Genomic DNA, 23,814 nt, shown 5'->3' with positions numbered 1-23,814 from the left:
ACAAGGAAGGCAACACATTTTTAGGGTGATGAAACGTGGGTTGGTCACTATGAGCCAGAATTGTAACAGAATATAAGTGTAATTCCCAGGATCTTTGACAAAGAAAAAATTCAAGACTGAGCCATAGGTGGAAAAGATTATGCTAACCATTTTTTGGGCATATACTGCAAGATGTCATGCAAAAGGGGACTACAATCAACAGTGCAAGTTATAGTGAAATGTTGGAAAACAAGCTGAAGCCAGGAATTTGCAACAAACATTGAGAGATCTATTGTCAAAGGAAATTTTGTTGTTTTATAACAATGCCCTCCCGCACACCACTCACCACATCATTCAAACCATCAACAAGTTGAATTTTGAAGTACCAAAACACCCTCCCTATTGTCCAGATCTTGCTCCCTCTGACTTTCATCTGTTTGGGCCGCTCAAGGATACTTTGCAAGATCGTCGATTTTTCACAGATAGACGTGAAGGGAGCAGTGCAAAAGTGGCTTTGTTACCAACTGAAAATCTTCTTCTTAAAAGGAATACACAAGTTTGTGGATCACTGGACCAAGTGCATTGACAAGGGAGGCGACTATGTAGAAAAATGAATTGAACCTCTATTTTTATATAAATAAATTATGGGAAGAAAAGTGTACCATAGATAATTTTTGATTTGTCCTCATGTGTATAATGGAGACCAAAAAATTAAACTACAGTGATTGCACCATACATTACAACAAACAAATTTTATTCACGTTCAAAGTTACAGGAAACACAAATATACAGACACTATGCAGAAAATAATTTTTTCAAATTACCTTAAAAAACAACATATATGCAAAGATGTATAAACATAACGTACAAATTTTAGCTCATAAAGACCAAGGTCTTATTCCGCTTGAATGTTATGAAATTTACAAACAACATAGATTATAAAAAGAATAAGTTAGGAGTTTTCTAACCTTTATAAGTAAGGAACTATTAACAACAGTGCAACCAAAAACTTTACTGAAGAAAGTAAATAAGATCTAAAAGGCTGTTGATAGAAAAATTTCCATTAATCTAGAAATTAGTTATTTATAATTTTAGTAGTTTTAAAGTGTTAACACATTTTTGGTCATGCTATTCATTATATTAAAAACAATTAAGAATTAATTTATTCTACATTATGTTATATTTAATGAGATAAAAGTTATTGATCATAAAAATACCTAAGTTTAAAAAAATTAAATATACAATAATTACAAAATGTTAATGATAATTTGTGCTGATGAAAACTTAGTTTGGATATTTGAACATTTATCTCAAGATTCACAGAAGCACAAAATATGATTTGTGATCAAAAATGTTTATCAGTATACTTATAGTATACATTATAAAATGACCAACAGAATTTTTTTTTTTTAATTTTTTCTTTATTTTAAAACATAATAAAACAATATTCTTATTGCATTAAAAACCAGTAAGAAGAATAATAATAGCAATTTCATAAATTTATTAAACATACAGCGTTGTTACTCCCTGACAAAGATTTATCTAAGAGTGAAGGGAAGGAGTCTTCAATTTTTTTTATATTTGCAATCATAATACAAACAAAAATTGATTTCTAGATTTTTCGAACCAAACAATTTAGTCAGAATATTAAAAAAACAGAAAATTTTGATTATCTAGGGTATGGATTAGTTAGAATTCACTGGAAAGGTGCACAATCAAATCTAGAATGCAGAAGAAATTTCTGAATTCCTCAATTCTAGAAAAACAAAGAGCAAATATTTCAAACAGATTCAAGAAGATCTAGAAAAACTAAGCATAACAGAAGAAACCATTAAAGACAGAAACAAACTATGTAAATCATTAAAACTGAAAACCAGAGATTCCAAAAGAAACCAAAGTCAAAACACGTACAATACACCAAAACAAAAGAACAAAAGAAAGCCATGGCTGAAAGAATAAAAACTTACTGCCAAAAAAGAAAAGAAAGCAAAATGCGTATGAAGTGATTGATCTATGTACCCAGAGGTAGGTGACTAGAAAAAAAAAAATACAAGTATATTGCTGACTTCTGTGATAAAGTGGTAGAGTCTCTACCTTTCATCTGGAAGATTCTAGTTCAAATCTTAGTCTGACTTGGCATTTTTCAAACACTAAAAAATCTATCTTTTATTAATAATTGTAATCGGGTGGTTAACTAGCACTAGAATAAATAAATAAACAGTTTAAATAACTTCAAATATAGTTTTGCCTTATTAATAACCAATCAACTAGCACCAATTAACCACTTACTGTTAAACATTTACAGTCATTTATTACTATTTTCTCAAACATAAGAGCTCAATAAAGAGCGCTAAGTGTAAAAAAGGTGATAGAACGATAATAAAAATCTTGAATAACTATAAAAATAATAATCAGATAAAAATTAACATACATTAAAAATATGCATAGTATAAACTAATATTTGCCAACAAAAATATTAAAAATACATTATATTTTAAATCTTTTTTAATACTTTCTTTATTTACAATAAAGAAGTAAGCAAAAACTATAAGCTGTAGAAAGATATAAAATAAAAATAAATATATAATAAAAATGAAGATGTACGAAAGCTAATAAATTTAAAAGTACACAATCAAGAAATTTGCAGACTATTAAAGGTAGCATGTTTTAAAAAGATTGTCATAAAATCAAATTAAAAAAAAACAAACAGAAAATAAAAATTCCTTTTTTATATCATAATTCTGGATCAACCACAGATCTAAATTATTAATTAGACATAAATTATTAAAATCTAAATTATTATTATATTAATAAATATTTGTTTTAAAATTCATTAGCCTATTCAAAAGAACTATAATCAACTATTAATATTAATTTAAATGATTTTAGTAAATAGTTCATTTATCCCGATTAAATGATTTTATAATATTAAAATTTATGTAAATAAATTACTTTATAGTGTGTTGATGGTGTTTAATCCATAAATGAAGTCTTTCTTTCAAAGCTGCAAATTTATCTTTTGTTTCCAACTCATTTATATTGCTATTTAAGTCTTGATAAATTTTTATTTCCATTTTACCATTATTTCTTACATAAATTACAGATAAAATTTTTTCAAGAGTTGTACGTAAATGTTTAATTTGTATAGTTTGTCGTGATATAAGATTATAAAATATTGTATCAAAAGCAATATTTTTTGATGTTACATAAACAGCTCCTACCGTCTGAAATAAAACAGCTAATTCAAAATTAGGTGAAACTGTTATATCAAAAGGAAACCGTGCTGGTACGACTGTAAATTTACCTCCGTTTAATTTTTGTACTTCTGGTATATAAGGTAGCAAACCCCATACAACAACAGGTGGTGTTACTAATGAAAATACTATTGATGATATTTTCCTCATAAAACGCCTTTGTTTTTCAACTTTAATTTGTAAATCATTTAAGTATGGATCATTATCAAAATGGTTATTCCATAATTTAAATATATTATCAAAATAATGTGGAAACATTATGCAATAGATAACTTTATATAAACTCATCAAGCATGCCATAAATGCTATACCACAAGTACACCTTTCAACTAATAAGATATCAGGTAAAAACATACCGCAGCCAATTGATATAACACTCAAAAATACAATTAAATCTGTTATTATGACATAAATATTATAAATAAATATAAGATATTGTTGTTGTATCATCATTTCTTTACAATTTGGAACACGTATACCTGAAAAAATAATTAATGGTAAATGTAATTCTGTATAAAAACTTTCCATTACTGTTTTTTATTTTTTTTTATGTAGGACTTTAATATACTCTTACTGCAACAATGATTTTAACTTCACTTTATCTGCTAATTTATAAACTACTGCATCAAAGAGAATTAAAAAATATAATTCCTACTTAATAACTACTTTGCATGATCATAATATATGCATAATTTTATCTTTGATTAATTTTATATTAAGTAAAATTTTAACTTAAGAATTCTTTTCTATAATAGCCGTAGAAATCCTTTAATAATTTACAGGAATTTCAGAATGTTAATGTCTATAATTAATTATTCTCTCAAGACTAGGGTTTAGTTTCATAAATTCATTTCAATTATTTATTGTTATTTAAATTATACTTCGTCATAAGAATTTAAAAAAAAGTAAGAATGAAATTTATATTCATAATATGTTTAAAACAACTTGCAGAGGGCTATTATAACTATAGGCACACTGTCAACAACAATAAAAAATAATTTGGTCTCTTGCCAATATCTCAAAAACTGAGTTATTGATTTTAACCAGAGTTAGTGAGAATGTTATCGATAGAGAGCTGAAGTTAAATAAAGTTCTTTAAGAAATATATTGCTTAACTCAAAAAACATTACTTTGAAAAAAGGAATACACGTACACAAAGGTACAAAGGTAAACAAATGTTTTGTCTATGACAAAAGTTAAAGTAAATTGGAGACACAGATTTCTGGTCTTTAGTAAATTTTTAACGTCAATTAAAACAGGATATTGCATCATAATGTGTAATGCATTTTTAATTTTAATAAAATTTACTGCTTTTTATCTTAAACTGTTTTTATTATTTTAATAATATTTAGTTTTGCAAAAATATGTGTAAAAATTCTTTTTATTCTCATTAAAATTTCTAGGCTTATTTTTTAAAACAGCTTGAGTTGCCATGATCAATAATACTTATGTAACATTAGAAAATCTAGAGAAAATTCTATAATTTTTATAAAAATAAATTTAGTAAATAAGTTCATGCTGCTTATCAACACCATCTATCAAGCTTTGAATTTTATTAGGTTGTGTCCTCTTAATAATTTTAAGTTTAAGTCAGAGGAAAAGTATAATGAAAATTATATCTTTTGTTTTAAAAATGATATTTATCTGTCTGATAATTCCAATTGTTAACAGTATCTCAATGTTTAAGTTTCCTTCAAATTCAAAATAATTCAAAATAATCAGTAGAATTCAAATAAAATATTTTTCAACAAACTGACTATGAAACTACAATGACCGCATCAGATTTGTTTAAACTTTTCTGTATATAAATTATTACTCTAATCAGATAAAAACAAGATTTTAAATTGTAGTAAATTACATCAGAAAGGACATATTGTTGGTTGGTCTGAAATGATGACAGTAATTAGTTATTGATAGACTGATCCTATTAGTATTTTTTATAATAACATGGAGCTGTAATTGAATCTGGCAGGAAACATCAAGAAAGGTATTGATCAAAGCAACACCGCAGAATTAATAAATAGAATAAGAAGTTCCCAGATTATAAAAAAAATTATTTTATTAATATAGAATTATTCAACTATGCAAAAAAAATCACTACAGAATAAAATTACAGGTTTGAAGTCATTAAATGAATGTATTTAAATATTTTATTAGTAAATGTTAAACTAGGATGTATGTAGAAAATTAATGTTTATCTAATTTAATATTACTTCAAATTTTATTTGTAATTCTTATTTTGTGAGCAAATTTTTTAATTTAATTTTTTATAGATTGGTCATAAAATCTGTTAGATCCTTAAGTATTTTTTTTTATTAAAAATGACAATAGTACTATAATGATGTCCTTTCTTATAGCATGAAGAATTGTTAATTATAATATGAAAACAAATTTATTGTTTGGTTTGATAGGGGTAGTTATTGTTATTCTTTTAATCAAAAATTATAATTTTCCTTTTGTTTTAACAAGGTCAAAACTATGTAAACATAGAGATACAAACACCTGCAAAGTTTAAATGTAATAAATATTTTTATATTGAGTGTATATATCTATCTACCTTTCTTAGCTTCGTCATAACTAAATCACACGTTGACGTGTTTTGAATAAATTCCATTTTCAAAACTTGCTCTACTGGCACTTCTTCTTCTTTGTAAGGCTTTGTATAGCATTAGGTCATGCCCCGTATCCCATTCGATACACACATTTTCTGGCTAGTCTTTCTTCCTGTTTTTTGTTATCTAGTGGTTTTGCTTCATTTATTTATCTTAGGAAATAGATAATAAAATAAATGAATGAAGCATTACCAATAGATAACAAAGAACAGGAAAAAAGACTAGCCAGTTAATGTGTGTGATTTTAGTGGGTTAAGGAGCGTGTACTACTAAATAAAGCCTTACAAAGAGAAGTGCAAGTACAGCAAGTTTTGAAAATGGAATATATCTGAAACGCGTCAACATATGGTTTAGTTGTAATGAAGCTAAGAAAGGCAGATAGATATAAGTACTCAGCATGAAAATTATGACAATCTAAGCAGAAAATGTATATATTTTAATAATAATCTTACTAAATATTTGTCTATATGATTTATACTTACCAACACTAAATAAAGATCTGTTAGCCCACTTTTGTTCATGGAAATTATAGCCTAAATTTTGAGCATCAGCCAAGAAAACTTGAAAAAAGCTTTGAATTTTAAAAAATTGAAGAAAACTTTGTTTGTTTTCTTTAATTCAATAGAATTTAATGAGGTTCTTTATCTCAAAATCTCATCCTCTGACAGTTATCAATCTACAGTTTGGTTTGATGTAGACCTCCATTCTTCTCTTCTCAAAGCCTTCTTCATGCCCTCATAAAATATAGTTCTTGTTCCATCACACATACATCCTTCCTGTAATAGAGGTACAGAAGAGCGTATGAGAATACTTTCCAATGCATTTTTCCATCCAACTAATCATTCGTGTTAATATGTAGATGCAGTTCCATTATATTTTTTGACAATGCTCTCTTTCACAATGAATCCTTTTCTACCACCACTCTTTCAAATACTTCACTGTTCATTCTATATTCTGTTTTTCCATCTAATTCCTAGCATTCACTAATAGCACCAGACTTCAATGATACCAATCTCCTTTCCTCCATTTGTAATGGTCCATGTTTTATATTCGAGTAATGCAACTATTAACCTAAATCTTTAATCAAGTTTTTCTTTTAAATTTTCACTAATATTTAAAAAAAGATCAGCAGTAAAAAGTCTTTTTTTATTATTAAATATACATTTAATTTAAATTACTTTTTTAAGCATGGCCTGTTGGTAACAATATATAAATATTTATATCATTATATTATCCACTTGCCAACATTCATTAATAGAAAATATGTTCATAGTTAACTATGTTAATAGAACATAGTTTCTATTAATGAATGTCGGTAAGTGAAAATATAATTGTATAGATATTTACAGATTTAATTATTTTATTATAATTTTCGCTTTGCTATTAATGTATCCAGTTATTTCAGAATTCAGATATTTGTATTATTTCATTTCTAGTTTTGTGTTATATTTGTAAAACTGTTCAGACTTTATAGAAGTGAAGTAAAATACATCTATCTTACAGAACCAACGTATCTTACAGGATCTCCCAGAAACTATCTTACAGATTCTACATTTGTTATGTTAGTCTCCTGCTTATGTGGTAGCTGATGTGTCTGGGAAACCACATTGGGACTTAGTAACTTCTTAATATAAATTACTTTGAATTTTCAGATTTCAAAAACATTTAACATTTTTGGTATTTATATTAATAACGTTTAGAGATAAAGTTTAATTATTAACAAATTATAATGGATTATCAGCTTTTGGTAACTATTATTAATTTAGTATATTGTAAAAAAAATATCTGTTTAATTTTTTTAAGTAATTAAATGCTAAGTGCTTTTCAGTACATATTTAAGGAAAACTTTTTATGGGTTTTTGTAATGAAATTAATTATTTGTAATCAGTAGATAAAAACAGAAAATATTAATTTAGGGAAAAATAAACCACAACTGTTTGATCAGAAATTTAAAGAATAGCAACAATTAAATAATTGTCTTAATTAAAATAAAGTAGTTTTAAATTAAAATCTGATTAATTTGTGTAATCTCTGTTAGAGAATATACTCTATCATTAATTAAATTATTTAATTACTATCTCTTTTTATTTATTTATACATCTATTTAATTATTTTTTACAATAATTATCATTAATGAATGATACATCGATTCGAATTACATCCCCCTCTTTTTTATCGATCACGTGAAAGAAGCATGGTCGAATAAGGCAAGTGTCCCTATCTTCAGGCAAATTTGTCAACCTAAAATCTACGCTTCTCGTACAGTGTAGGTTCAGCAGAACACGTTCAGTTAGTCGTATGCCTTAAGCTGCAGTTGTTGGTACCAGCACGTACAAATCGATATTTTCGAATTTTATAATTGTTCAAAGGTGCCCCACAGGTGTTCTGTTTTATTTGTGTGCTATATTATTCGTTATTTTAAAATAAAAACTGATACCTACTTTCTGTAAAAAAAAAACTTTAAATATTAATTGTTGTTAATAATATTACGGATTTTCATTTTTGAGGAAATTATTCTCGCATTCATTTATTCACTGTTTTGTGTTACATGTATAAAACTGTTCAGACTTAATATTAACTATATACCATTGCATCGCGCACGCTGTGCAACCGCGAAGGAGATTATATTTGTAACAGCTGACTGATACGGCTATTTATTTTTAAGAATACTGGTTGTGCATTTAAAAACCGGTGTACCGATTTGTTGATATAGCTTGAACTGACCGCATTGCTAACAGAAGTTTATTATTTTGAAAGGATTATCTAGGTAAGTAAGGACCACCGTAACTTATCTAATAATTCTCTACTTATATTTTATAAACTTGTGAAATTATAAAAACGAAACGAAACTAGTAAAACCGATGAGTAAAAACAATCAAAACGATTCTTTGTTTTTATTATTCCACAGCCACTATTTCAAAATTTGTGTAAAGTTTTGTCATTAAGATTTATTATTTTTAAAGACGTATTCTTTGGATGGTTTTTTTTTATAAATTGTTTTTAGTTTTCTGTACTCAAATATTTGTTTTACCAGATGCAGCATGAAAGTGTACTGACGTTTTCATCTCTAATTATTGCTTATTTATATTTATTCTGTAGATAAGCATCATTAAATAATGATGCGTACTATCTATTATATACTATATATCTGTTATACTATTATATTAGACCTTAATATCAGTTTAAGCTCTTGCTGTTCCCCTAGTTATAACTGCCCTTTCATTTTTTATGATTTCCATACCTTTACTGATGAAATTTTTTTAAAGAAAAGAGAGTGCTGTGCTTGTATTTTTTTTGTCGTTGTTTTATCCCTTGCAGCACAACTTTTATCTTTGTACGTAAAAATTAAAAAATCACTATGAATTCACATAGAAATTACAATAGTTTTTAACTGCATTTGTATATTTATAAATTACCTTATAGCATATTTTATTTTAGGTATTTTCTGTGTTTAGCCGACTGAAAACGAAGTAGGTTATAGTCGTAATATACTTATAAGTATATTGTTTACACAGCAGTAAATACTAACTTCATGTTGAAAATTGTTGTACTATTTATTTTCGTATTTATTATGTTATATTTTTGTGGTGCTTGTTATTGAGTTATGGTATTGAATATAATTTTTTTATCGTGTTTTTTTAAAATTAAAATTTACAATTACTAACTACCATCATAACTGCGACTATTTTTTTCTACATGCATCACTGTTTTTCAATGTGCTATTGTTCTTGTTGAAAGTTACTAAATTGCTCTGTGAATATTTTTAATCGAACTGTTCATTAGAATTATATGTTTTACACAACTTAGAAACAGAAGATTTAAAACTCAACTCTTTTTAAGTCTATTTTAAAAACATTTGGCTGTGTTAACTAAAAACTATCAGTTGGCAATTATATTGTTACTTAACCTCTTCAAGTATTTTTATCTTAAATTAAGGTTATAAGCAAAAAAGTGAATTTATTTATTAGATCATGTATTTAATTAAAATTTATAACAGAATATTAACTATATATTCTATAATGAAATAAAAATATAATCGGTGAGAACCCTAAATCATATTTTGCAATAATTATAAATTCAGTTTTTTGTATTAATTTATTTTAAATTAACCTTATTTGCATTTGAGCTTTTAAAAATAAGTTAATTTTGATGATTATGATTTTGATCATTATAACAACGATGATAATTATGAGGATGATAAAAAAACAACAATTGTTAGTTGGTTTTTATACCATTTTGATGTTAAAAGGCCATAGTACAATTACTAAATTTGGAATCATAGGGGAATCCGTAAGAGATGTAAGTAAAATATTTTTTTATTCATTTAACTAAGAAGATTAGCTTTGTGGTTTTTCTTGTAAAATTGTCTGAATTTTATTGTTTTATATTTTATTTTATTGATTTTCAAATCTTTGCATGTCAATAATAGACAATAAGTTTTGAAAAAGATTGGATTTCGAGTGAACAGATTTTTTTATTATTATGTAATTATTGATTTAAATTAAGCATGTCATTTTAGAGAATAATTTTTACAAATCTAAATAAAAGATAATTACCTTAAATTATCATGGCTTACGTGGATTAAGATTTGTCGAAAATAAACAAAAATGCAAACGAATTTGAATGAAGGAAATCTTAAAGCTGTATTTAAAGTATTAATTAGAACGTCGACCATAGTAAGTTTTGGTTTGTTTAGTATGGATTTTAACAAAGTTATCACAACAGTTATAGCTGCTTAAAATTTAATCAAGAGACTAAATTTTAAATAGGAATTATTTATATTTATAAATCAAAAAAGTTTTTTTTTTATGATTTTAAAAGCAGAAGTTACTTATCCCACTGCGGTTAGTCTGTACTGCAAAGTCATTTTATGATTTAACAGATTATTAATCCTTAAACTGTAGTTTACAGCTGGAAGGTGAAATTTTGCACGTATAAAATGATATCAATAAATTATAATCAAAGTAAATTACTGAAAAAAAGCTGAAATCACCATTAGCAATCCAAAAAATGTTTTAAACCGTGTTCTTATTTAAAATTGGAAGTTAAAAATTATGATTTTGTTTAATTCCTATCTTCAAATATGAAAATTAAGTGAGAAAAATTTCCTAAATCCTAACTCCAAAAAAATTAAGTTTCTAGATTTACATTTTTGAGTGTTCTTGTGTCCATTTGCCTATTTCTGATATTTGTATAAGTAATTGCATTCAAAAATAATGGTTGTGGTGTGAGAATTGCAATGAGCATGATACAGCTGTTTCCTTTACATGAAAAAATGGTTAACAAGAAAAAAGTAAATCAGAGATAACATATCGGTCATTAAAAATATAAAATTGTGCACAGACTTAGGTTACAGTAGATTTAAACAGGTTGTTTTACATAGATCTAAACCCACGAGCTCTAGTGGTAAAATTGTCACAAATCAACTGTGTTTAACAATTGGTTTTTGAAGTCAAAGGTTCTGAGGTTCAAATCCTAATAGAGGTAACTTACTTTAGTACATATTTTTATTTATAGTGAATACCAGTGTATTTAGTGGATGGGTTCAGTTAACCACACATCTCAGTAATAGGTGGCTGGAGTGTATAAGAATACACCTGAATTACATATCATGCTCATCTCATCAGGTAACAGGCTTGCTAATTGATCACAGGTTGAACGGATTGCGATATACTAATAAGGAACAAAAATTAAAATTTGGATTAACGGTAAGATGTTTCGTTGATGCGATTGATTTGTTACTTAAATTGAATCTTACTCGTGCACATGCATGTACCATTTTGGATATACATTTTTAAATCTTATAAGAAAAGGGTTTCTAAGTTATGGTTTTGGTTTTAGAAGTCGGCTAAAGTAATAAAAATTTTAAATAGAGATACTTTAAGGAAGAATTAACATCATCATCAGCAGTGAATCTGTCTGAAGACAGATCTATATACTCGTACAATCCTATTTGCCTTGTTTCTCTGGCTTGAGATTTTCTCTTTGTATCATTGTAATTTCTTTATTTCTTCTACCGATTTTTCTGATTTCTGCAGTTCTACTTATTCATCCTCTGGTTTTTAGTTTTAAATTTCAGATTTCAATGGAAATATAAATTTTGACTAGTTTCAGCGTTACATATGTATTTATCTCGCGTAACTCAAAAGCGATTAGCCGTAGGATGTTGAAATTTTGGATTTAGGACTGTTGTAGCATCTTGTTTTGCACCTCCACTTTTGATTGCAATCGACTGAACCAAAAGTGTCCAAAAAAGCTCAAAATCCCCCAAAATTTGGATTTTGGACTGCGGTAACAAGCTCTCATCGAGAGCTTTCAACGATATGTCATAAGCAATAGTTATTTTCATCGGTTCCAGAGTTATAACCAAATAAAATTTTAATTAATGAAATATTTGGATATTACAAAGGAAGGCGCATCGGTTCAAATTTGTTTTTTTAACTTTTTTGTTTTAATTTAAATATATCGGTTTATTAATAACTTATTAACCTGCGATTGTAAAAAAAAAATTTTACAATAAATAATAATTTAATAATAAAAAAAAGGACATGAAATAAACCAGACGTTATTAGTGAAATAAAATTTTTTGTACTTTTAAAAATGTGTGTATTTAATTTAGTAGCGTTATTACATATGTGTATATGTAATAGATTTGGCGACACATCTGATTATTTAATATTAATTGAAAATTATAATTTAGAATAGTATTATTTTTGGATTTTCTAGTTTAATTTTATCTACATTAAAGTTAACTACAGAGACTGAAAAACAGACCCTCACAATAACATACCCGATCTTTAATAAAGTACAAAAAGTTCTTATCTTCTAGTTCATTACTCCTCTGATATTGTAGGACAATATATTCTCCCTATGTTGGAGTTGATCATAATTTTATTTCTTGTTGCCGATCGTTTATCGCTCTTTGGTTTGATATAATTCTTCTGATCTTATTTTGTGTACCGTTCTTTAGTTAAAAATTTTTTTCTCCTTTTATTTTATTCAATTCTCTTAATGTTTTTATTCTTCCTTTGGCTTTAGCATTTTCTTCCTCTTTATATTTATCAACTTCTCTTAATTTTTTTTATTCTTCTCTTGTTCTTAACATTTTCTTCCTCTTTGTATTTATCTTCTTGTTGTGCTTTTTGACATATATTTCTTCATGTTTACATTCTTTTTCTTGTACGATTGTTTTTTTTTCGTGTTTAATTATTCACCAAATAATGCAGTAATAAAAACTGAATATTTTACACCGTAAGGTAGAAATTAAGATTTGTCGTCAGTATACAGGAGTTCACTAAACGGAATAGTTTAATTATCGTTAACTTTTATTAATACTTTTGTTAATCAGCAAATCACAAAGATACCAATAATACCGATCTAGTAATACGAGTAATAAAGGGACTTTTGCCCTATCCTAATATTTCACGTAAGATTATCGAATTAATAATCGTATAAATATTTGATGTTAATAAAAAGTAATATTTCAGCGATCGTGTAACCGTCCACTTTATTAAAGAATCGGAAAATGTGTATATGTAATTTAATAGGCGTACAAGGAAGTCATTGGTGTCCACATTAGATTTCCAATCTGGAAAAAATTTTTTATTTAGGAAAAAAGTTTATTTTTTTGTAATCTGCCTCCTTTTCTAAATACATGTATTATCAGATCGCCTTTCATTTTTCCTGTGACATATAATAATTCCTTCTTTGATTTTATTAAATACCTCTTCATCGGTTTTTGTACTTTATCGCTTCCATCTTTACCCGTACTTTATTTGTAAATTTTTAATGCCTTACTTTACCGGTTATACGTTTAGATTGTATGTAAAGTACACTACATAGGGAAATATGCTAATCAGGTCATATTTGGCTTGTTATTTTTGTAGCAGATCTTAACATTTCATGACGCTTATTAGAAAAAAATAAAAATTAGCATTGAAAATTCAAGTAAGAAGTATTTATTTTCTTATGTAATTGGGTACATATATATATATATACCCAATTACATATATATATATATATATATATATATATATATATATATATATATATATATATATGTGGTTTATGTTGGCCTGTTATTTGCTTGATATCTCAAAATTGGATAGACCGATTTGAAGCTTATTATTTTTATTTTGTTTTATTTAACCAAATTTGTGCAATTTTATACAATGATGCTGCATAATTTTGGTTAGAATCTGTCAAAGGGATTGCAAAGATATGGTCACCTTGAATCCTGTAACTTTGCTGGGAAAATTGTGGAATGCTTTCCTGGTTTTGTCTCTTAAATTCCATTTTAAAAAATTATGCGATACTATGAGAATATGTTAAATTTAAAACGTTCACAATTTTTTTTAGTAGATATTTTAACAATAATCCATTCCATAATGATATTTTTTTGTACTATCTTACATTCTAGAATGTCAGTTTTCTTTGCGTTATTCAGCTCCAATGTGTTTATTATATTCAATAATCCTAATCTTAACTCCTAACTTTATCGTTTTTTTACCCTCTAATTTTATTGTAGAACCTAAAAGTTTTGCGGTTGTTATAATTATCTTTTCACAGTTTAATTTAATTTTTAGCTTGACCAATACTTGCATTTTTGTAATATTTACTATAATTATCTTTTCACAGCGGTAGTTTTAAGCTGTTCGCATTTAATCTCATTCTCATTCATTAATTCGCTTCATTCTCACTTGAAATAAAAGGGATGAAATTCCTCATCCTTGTATTACGCTTATCCCGATTCTTTCGTCTCGTTCTCACCTCGCTATTCTCACTACTTCATCGTAATCGATCGCTCGCTGCTAATTGTATGTAGTTGTTTCAAATAATCGTGATAAATTGGGCCTTTATAGTCGCAACATTACCTTCTCTTTACCGGCTGACGCAAAGATTTTGAATTTTTTGCCGGGATGTTTTCATTTCATACTCCGAAATACTGAAATAATAGTTTTATCACAACTTGTTATGCGATCTAAAAAAAGCACTACGTTCCCTTTAAACAGTCGTTTAAAGTTCCGTACAGATATGAATTCAGGTGTATTTATGTCGACTCCTTAAAAACGCGTTTCTGCGGTAATTTAACTTTTCGTGGATAATGAAGCGGACAGTGCTGATATTTTCACAAAAAATTGCAGAAATTTTCCAAAGTTTTTACGCGTCTGTCTAAATCATCGGTCTTCGGCTGCGATGAAAGTCCGAAACTTGTTCGTACGATTTAAACCGTTTGATACGCTTCTAAAAGTTGCACGTTTTACAATATTGTTTTAACATCCGCAAATAAATTTCGGCCGGTTTTACACGTATAGGAAATAAGAATCTTGTCTCAGAACGTTGTTATTCTACGGTCCGATATTTTAAAATTTACAAAAGAGGTTATAACTGAAGTTCTTTTGTCCAACAGCTGATTTTCTCTTCATCAGGGCTGTCGACTTGAATGTCAAATAGTTTCAGTTTTTCTATTACGTATGGTTTTTCCTCTGTTGCCGTCTGTTTCTGTAATTATTTAACGACCTTGAAGTAGCGACAAAAATAAATAACGATTACGTAAGTACGATTTAAAAAATTAACGATTTTGAAGATTTAAAAAGTTAGGATTTTTAAATGTAAATCTTCAAACAGGATATTTCAAAATTCTAATATTACCGCTTTTATAGTGTAAACCCCGAAACTCTTTCACGATCTCGCGTAACGTTGTGTCACTATAACGCTTTGATGTATTTGCTGTGATGTACGGCACCGACAGACTAAAAATAAAATTGGTTATTTTAGGATAGCGGTGTCCAACCATTTTACAACTAGGGGCGCATCTGAATTATTACAAAGATTGCGCGGGAACCAGGGGATTCATTTCAACTGCTGCTACTAACAAAATCGGTAATTATTAATAATAATTATGACGAAAATATTTGAAACAAAGATCAATTATATTTACTCACCGCATAATTAATGTGAAATTTAACACGGCATGGTCGCTGCAAGTTTAGGAAAATCTGGTGTGTAGCTGAAACAAGCTGCTCTTAACGCGTCATCAAGGCCTGTCAGGCAGGATCGGTACTTGTTTTTGATGATCTTTATGTATGAAAGTGCAACTTCACAAAGTTGCACTTTGTGCTACGTTGAACCGAAGCACGAATACATTTTCAGCGCAACATTAAGGAGAACGGGGTATTTTTCTCTGGCCACCAGACTCCATATATTGTTACACGATGCATATGAGAAAGTTCTTTTTGAAAATTTAAAATTTCCATTTCTAATTCTTCAATTTTATACTTTCCGAATATTTCACACAACCGATTTCCAAATTCAATAACGTCAACGGAAGCGAATGGATTATCGACAAACAATATCACCGTTTCAGATACTGAAAACCGGCTAAATCTGTTGTAAAATTAAAACATAAGAGTTTCAAGATTCCTGGCGTAAGAGGAAAGATTAGACTCGCAGTCATTTACTGTTTCTAGAATCGATTTGAAATTTGAAAAGTGCGAAAGGTAATTTCTGTTTAAATGTGTAATCCAGTACTTCACTTTCTTTACAAACACATTTATATCGCGTATATGTAAAATACAGGGTGTCGCATATAAAACGCAACCCAACCTTATATTGGTAGGTATTGAAATAATAAAAGGCATGTGTAAATGTAAATGTAATTTTTATTATTACCATCCATTACCTTACATTTAGAGTAAATTTTGGAAGTGGCCGCCATCTTCTTGAATACAAGCTTCAATTCTTTTTACAGCGTTTCTTGCAACTTTTTTCAAAGTTTGTGGCTGTATATTAATACAGCTTGTTCAATATTGACTTTCAATCGTTCAAGTGTTCGTGGTTTGTTGCTGTAGGCTTTTTCTTTGAGGTAACCCCGTAGAAAAAAATCCGCCGCTGTCAAATCTGGAGATCTTGATGGCCACAAGCCTCGACCGATAACACGATTACCAAAGAATTCCTCGACGAAATCAGAAGTTTAACCTGCGTAGTGCGATGTCGCACCGTCATGTTGTTGCCGGCAGTGTCTGTCTTCCTCTTCCAAGAGTGCGATGAACTGAAATAAAATATCCTGATATCGTTCTGCATTAATGGTGTACTCGAAAAAATAGGACCGATTATTTTCTTCCTCGATATCGCGCACCACACGCCCGACTTCTCCGGGTGTAATGGTTTTTCGTGATAAACGTGGGGATTTTCAGCGCTCCAAATTCTACTGTTTTGGCTGTTTACGTAGCCATCCAAATGAAACCGTGCGTCATCTGTGAAAAATAATGAATCCATAACGTTAATTCCCTCGCGCAGAAATCGACGGAACCGTTGACAATATTGTAGCCGTTTTTCTTTGTCGGGCTCAAGATTTCGATGAACCGTTTGAACGCGATAAGTTCGTAATTGTAATCGTTTGGTTGCCCGATGAACAGTCGATTTAGACAAATTAATTTCAGCAGACAAACGTCTGATCGATTTATTTGGCGAAGCGAGTAATCGGTCTTTGATTTCAGCGACAGTATCTGTATTCAACACTGACGCAGATCTTTTGTGTTCCTTGTTATTAACAGAACCGGTCTCTCTAAATTTTGCGACTAACCTTAATAGTGATGTTTTGTTAGGAGCCGGTTTATCCGGGTACTTATGGCGAAACAAATCTTGCACTGCAACCGCTGATTTCGTACTGAAGTACGACTCGACAATGAAAACACGTTCAACTAGCGAAAACATCATCTTGTCTCTAGCAATACACTGAACGTTATGATTGCATTGTTGTTACTATCGGTAGTGTTCTATCGCGTCGCCGCGATGTTCAGATGTTGGACGAGTCCATTTCAGTAACGAGTAGGGGAGTAAGCTTGACTTTTGAAATTTCATGGATGAGTGATCGACGGGTTGCTTTTTATATGGGACATCCTGTATTAGGATATTTCCCTTGCGAGTCGAGATTTAACTCGTTTAATTGTGAGGTGATATGTGCCAGAAAATGTAAATCTAACAGCCACGATATATCAAGTTGGAGATAATGCGGTCCGGGAGATGATTTCAAAAAGTCTTATTTCATCTAGCAGAGAGCAGAATCGTTCCAGTATTTTACCCCTACTAAGCCACCTTATATCTGCATGAAGAATTACGTCGCCGTACTGAGTATCTGATATGTTAAGAATATTTCGAAACGATCGATGACGTGTGGAACACGATCTGATGCGGTTCACCACAAGAGTTACAACTTTCATGACACGATCAAACTTTACCTTTGCGCATAAACTTCCTGGTGGATAATGCCAAATAAATTTTGGAAACTATACACCCTTAGCACACAGAGATAGAACTCCATTATTCTTACCGGTCATAGAAGGCGCCCCATCTGTTGTTATAGCGACAAGCTTTGAAAGTGGAAAGTTATGTTTTACAAGTTTAAGAAACGCATTAAATACGTCTACTCCCCTAGTTTGTCCCTTAAACGGCAACAGTTTGAGAAACTTTTCCTTTACTGTGAAATCATAGAAAACCGTTCTAATAAAAACGCACAACCCGGCGATATCAGACATGTCAGTACTTTTATCAAACCGGATGTGAAAAATATTCGCATAATTGCAAATTGAGATTCCAAATTATTAGAAATACGTTCAACCCTCCTAACAACAGTTTGGCGAGACAATTATAGACCTTTAAAGGAAGACGTAAGTACAGATTTATTTTTGTGGCCTTCGAGTAGAAATTCAGCGGCACTGATCATCGCGTCTTTTGCTACTTCCTCATCGCCAAACGGGTTTTTCCTTTTAGTTAGTACGTAAGAGATTTTCTAAGAAATTTCTGTCAAGTTCCTGCTGTTCTGAACAGGTTTCGTAAACGCGGATCGTCGCGATTGTAATTTAGATTTAAGGTCCTTTCACTTTGTTTTCTCGGTTCAGAATTCACAGGAAATTCGTTATTAAACTGTTTCGGTCGAAAAATTTCGCTCTACATTACTTCTTTTAGAAACGGACAGGTTAGCGTTACACAGTAAACACCCAGATTTCCCCCTCTATTTAATAAAAGGATATCGATTCTCCAATTCGCTGTTAAAGCTGTAAGTTCTTTGCCGTTTAGGTATCTTAAGACAACACTAGATATTACGTTAAAATAATATATAATAATTAAAAGAACTTCGCTTTAAAATCACCGGTAACATGTGGAATGTGTAACATATCACGACGCAAGACGACGTAATAAATTGTACCGGCAGAACGTAGACCTGTAAGTAGGACTTAACGACTACAGAGTTATATTGAAGTTAAAATACAAGAATCGGGTTGCACTTAAAGAGCCAAAACTGTTAAAACGTGTCAAATTCATCTCCTTATCGGCTAAAGACTTAATTATGTTAAAAGATGGAAGCTCATTGTTTTTTTCTAAATAACAGAAAATTCACCGGCCACACCCGCATGCAAATTAATTCAAAACTTCTCTCACGAGAACCCTCCGTTTCAGGAAGGTCAGGTTAAAATCGATGTTTGGAAATACAAAAACGAAAGGGATTCGGTTTTACCGAACAACAGAAAAGGTCAGTTTTAAATTTATCGGAAACGATGCTTGTAGCTTGAGCGGAGAACCACCAAATGACTCTCGGGCTAGACCCCCTTCTAGAAGGGTCTTACACCTACTTATATCATTACAAATAAAAAATTCTGTTGAACTACTGGAAAATATACGGCTAAGATGTATTTTTTATATCCTTTTTACGTTATTTTGAAATGTGAATAATGGGCGCGGGCGCCAAAAGACGAATGGGGCCCGCGGGCCCCGGGTTGAACAGCGCTTTTATTTAGGGGATAAGGATTTCCAAACATTAAGGAACGTTTAAAGAAAGCCCTTTTCGTCGCGTTTGGAATTTCTTTTACTCTAGATACGATCGGAGGTTAGCGCCTCAGATTCTGGAATTCCCCGCAGTAAAGTTATAACGTTTGGATCTTTGGTGAACCGGCGAGCGTAGTATTAATAACAATTGTAGAATACTACCCGGCCGACCGAACCGAGCGATGTACGCTGTTTGTTCGGGTGTTACGTGCTTTAATAATATCCAACGGTATGCGCGTGTATATGCGAACGATGATTTACCGCATCCGTTGCTTTTCATCGACTCTCTCGTAGAAAAATATTCGCTTACAGTCTTCATTTCGGAGAGAGTGCCACGTTACCGCTTATCCTACAATAATAAAGCTACGATAATAAATGTAAATTTTTTTATGGAGTGTACACGATTTAAATCTGTAGCGATAAATATTCTTACGATCCGATACAAATATATTTTATTACGACCCGAATGTTCTACTTGTTTTTTCTTTTTAATTAAAAAAAAAGTGACGGAGTAGAGAATAATAAAAGGTGTTGTTTTTAACTTTGTATTTGTTATTAAATCGTTTCCGTCTTTTGTCGACGTACCGTGTTTACGTTCTCCGCTTACAGGCCAAGTCAGATATCAAATAAATAATCGGTTTTAACTTGTAACCGAATATGTTTGTTCCTACAAATAAACGTATTAAGTGACTAACTTAATAAGTGAAGCTACGAATCGGTGGCGTCGTAGAAAAATTATCGTAGTGTCGGATGACAGAGAACGTTTGACCGACAAGTAACTTATTTTCTGTGTTTTTTTTGTTATCTTAACGGTTCTTATATACGTAGGTATTTATTATTAACGCGATTTCGGTTACCGAATTTAAACGTAATTTTATAAAAGACTAGCGTACCCCGTCGCGATGCTTTTTTTATAGCAAACTTATTTTTTTATAAATAAAAAAATATTTAATCGACGATATTATATTTAGATTTTCATTAAATCCTGATAAAACGGTAAATAAAATTTTTTATGAAAAATACTGAAGAAATATACGATAAAAAATGAACTGTCGCCCGAAAATTAAATAAAGGAAAACAAAAAAAGGAAGTTATGAAAATCGAACGATATTTGTTGGACCGCTCCATTTTACGAACGAATTAAAATAGTTCGATATAAAAATCCAATAAAGATAAACAAAAATTTTTTTACAATCCCAAATCTAGCATCCCCTTCGCGGCTTCTCCCGTGCTCTATGGTTACTTGCGCTTCCCGTCACGATCACAGGGTCATAGCTGGCTTCGGTCTTCCTTCCCGTTTCTCTTTCCCTTACTTCCCTTTCCCCCTTTTCTCCCTCGATTTCCCTTTCCCCCTTCCTCTTTTCCATTTCCTTTTCCCCGTTTTACCCCTTTTCAATTTTCCCCTTCTTCCCTTTTTCCCCTCTTTCTTTTTACATTTTCCTTTTCCGATTCTTCCCTTTCTCCCTTCTTCCCCGCGCGTAAATCGGTCCAGTAGTTTTTTAGCCTATAGGGGACACACGTATCGGAAACATTACAACGGAATCGTAAAGTATTTAGTACAGCGTATGTTGCTTTTACGTCCAACAGATAGCGCCGTTAACACGAAATTTAGTTTTTTATCTATTTGAACCTCTTAAAATCAAAATTTCACAAATTCCTTTCTTAGTGCACGCCCGTTTAAAGATACGAAGGTACCCTGTAAATTTCAAGTCTCTACCTATAATAGTTTTGGTTGTACGTTCACAATGAGTCTGTGAATCGGTCAGGACATTCTCTTTTATATAAGAGATAAATAAAGGAAGTTATTAATTAAATCGATTAAAAGTAAGAGGAATGCTTGTAATAGACGAAACAATTTTTCATTTTAACGATATATATTTTTTTTCTCGTATAGTGGCTTAAAACAAAATGAAGAAAAACGTTATTATTTTTATTTTATTTTTTTTTTTTGGGTGGGGGGGTTTATGGGCATCGACTTCTACGGTCATTAGCCCTGGTCACATTCTTTAAAATAAGGTTTAAATCGCAATCAGGTTCGTCATATGCAAGGGTGTAAAGGGCCCTTACATCTTGTTTGAAAAAGCCAAAATAAACAAGACAGAACATTTAAGCGCAAACACTAAAAACACTTACAGGGTGTAAAGAGCCCCGATATTGAAATGAAAAAAAATAAATAAAACGCGAACTAAAAACGGAAAGAATGTTAATACCAACATTTTTTTTTTTTAAGCACCCGTTCGGCAACCGGAACCGCCGTTAAGCATTACATCAGTCGTCCCAGGATGCAGTGGCAGTAGACTACCCCCTATAAATTGTCCTGTAAGACTTATCGGGTTCCCCCTCCGAGTCATAGGAGCAATTCAACCGCCTGTTCAGGACGGCCAAAGAACTCCTCTGCGGGGAAGCTGCCCTTCCCGTTCTGAACTACCTGCCTCCAGGCGCGCCTTACGCATACCCTTTGCCCCGCGCCGTCATTCCACCCTCGAGGGACCCCGTGCCATCATCGGATACGCCCCGAATCCCCCGCTCTTGCATGCAGGGGAGCCCTGGCGCCCTAAACAAGAAGGCTACCTCCCGGCCCTGTACGTGCCGCGCTTCAAGACTCCCGTTTTTTTTATACGTAGAATAAACTACTTCGCTTAGAGATCCTTTACGCAGCTTGAATTTCCTTATACACTTGTTAATAGTCCACTGGCGTGCAGATAAGCGACTGTTTTCGGCAGCGATACTATTTCTTAGACCGAACCTTTTTCTGAGGTTCTCATATACGCTACACTCTTCCACGAGATGCTTGACTGTAAGCGCTTTATTACAAAGAAAGCGCTCGTTTGTCTTTCTTCGCCGGTTAACGAAACTTAATTTGTTATTCGCGTGTGACGGATTCTAGGTCTGGTCACCGCCAGTTGTTATAGAGAAGTTTTTACCGAGTGTAGTTCGGTTTTTAATCTTCTCCGATCGTTTATTACTCCGCCGGTTTCTTATCGCATTAGTTGTACGATTTTTAACGTTTGCCACTCGACAGGAATTATATCCAGGTTATCACAGACTGTCGCCTTTCTGGCAGCTTCGTCTACACTTTCGTTCCCTGCGATATCAGCGTGTCCTGGAGTCCGTACAAATACATATCGCTGTTCTCGTCGATTTAAAACGTACAAAATGGACGGGATTTTTTCAATAAGGACGACCTTAATGTTGTCGTTCCGAATTGCCAGAACATATTAACACTATCTTCGCAGTAGCGTTCCGAGTAGCGAAGAGCTTGCTGTACGGCAATAAGTTCTGCCGTATAAACATTTACCGTATCTGGCGGTTTCCAAAAACGGGCTTCTCCATGGAACATCCAAAAGTGTTCGATTTTAGACCGGTTTTCTTGGCTTTTAATCGTAAAGATTGAACGTCGTTGACGGTTTCTAAAAAACGTCCGACTGCAGTTTTCCGTTTCTCTTTTATCGGTCCTCCTGAGCTATCACGAAAGCACTAATTTCGAAAAATCGCCGTCTTTCTTCTTTATAACTAAATATTTCGGTACTGAACTTACGTTTTTCCTTGTTCTCTTCCAAATCTATAACCGCTTCTTTTTCACTAAATTCTACGCTCTTCCTTCTCTTCGCCTGCGAAGACAAAGGCTCTCCTGAACGTTAATTTCACAATCAAACCGTTTAGCGGGATTAGAATAAGCTAACCGTACAAAACGACAGCCGTAAGAATAACATCCCGTGTCAGTCGTAATGGCTGAATACGGGTTCCGTTACCTATCGTCACCAAAATATAACACTATGTGTCAACCGCACCGAAGAGCAAGGTTTTAGTTTTATTAAAAATGCTACCACTCTGGTCGCTACAGGAATTGAGCGTTTCGTAAACATCATTACTTTTATAGAAAGCGATTCTATTTGTTATCTCTTGTACCTTTATGGATATTAAGAAAGCCTGTGATATTTACTATAAAGTAAAACGTAATGTTCAAAACGTATGTATTCTACTTTGGAATAAAATATTTTGAGGATAAAAGTTACATAACTTGAATTAACTTCGTAACGGATAAAGACTTTCTTTAAAATTATAAATCTACTTTACTAAAGCGGCTTATCTTATTCGATTGTTACATAGATTTCAGCTTTTTATTAATATCTTATTACTTTCCC

At 31.0% G+C, this 23,814-nt stretch overlaps 1 protein-coding gene across 2 annotated transcripts in view; it reads left to right on the top strand.

Annotated features, from left to right (window-relative positions):
• Positions 1 to 8,119: 8,119 nt before the first annotated feature.
• LOC142331019 (uncharacterized) overlaps positions 8,120 to 23,814 on the top strand; it is a 316,345-nt gene continuing 300,650 nt past the window's right edge. The window contains exon 1 of one of the 2 annotated variants that reach the window (XM_075376588.1): positions 8,120 to 8,612. The gene's annotated coding sequence lies outside the window, so the exon portion shown is untranslated. The remainder of the gene's footprint in view (positions 8,613 to 23,814) is intronic. The other variant, XM_075376587.1, reaches the window with a different exon arrangement.

The sequence above is a fragment of the Lycorma delicatula genome, chromosome 10, assembly GCF_047948215.1.
Source record: "Lycorma delicatula isolate Av1 chromosome 10, ASM4794821v1, whole genome shotgun sequence".
In the NCBI taxonomy this organism is placed as follows: Eukaryota; Metazoa; Arthropoda; class Insecta; order Hemiptera; family Fulgoridae; genus Lycorma; species Lycorma delicatula.
This window is presented reverse-complemented; position numbering and strand designations above follow the sequence as displayed.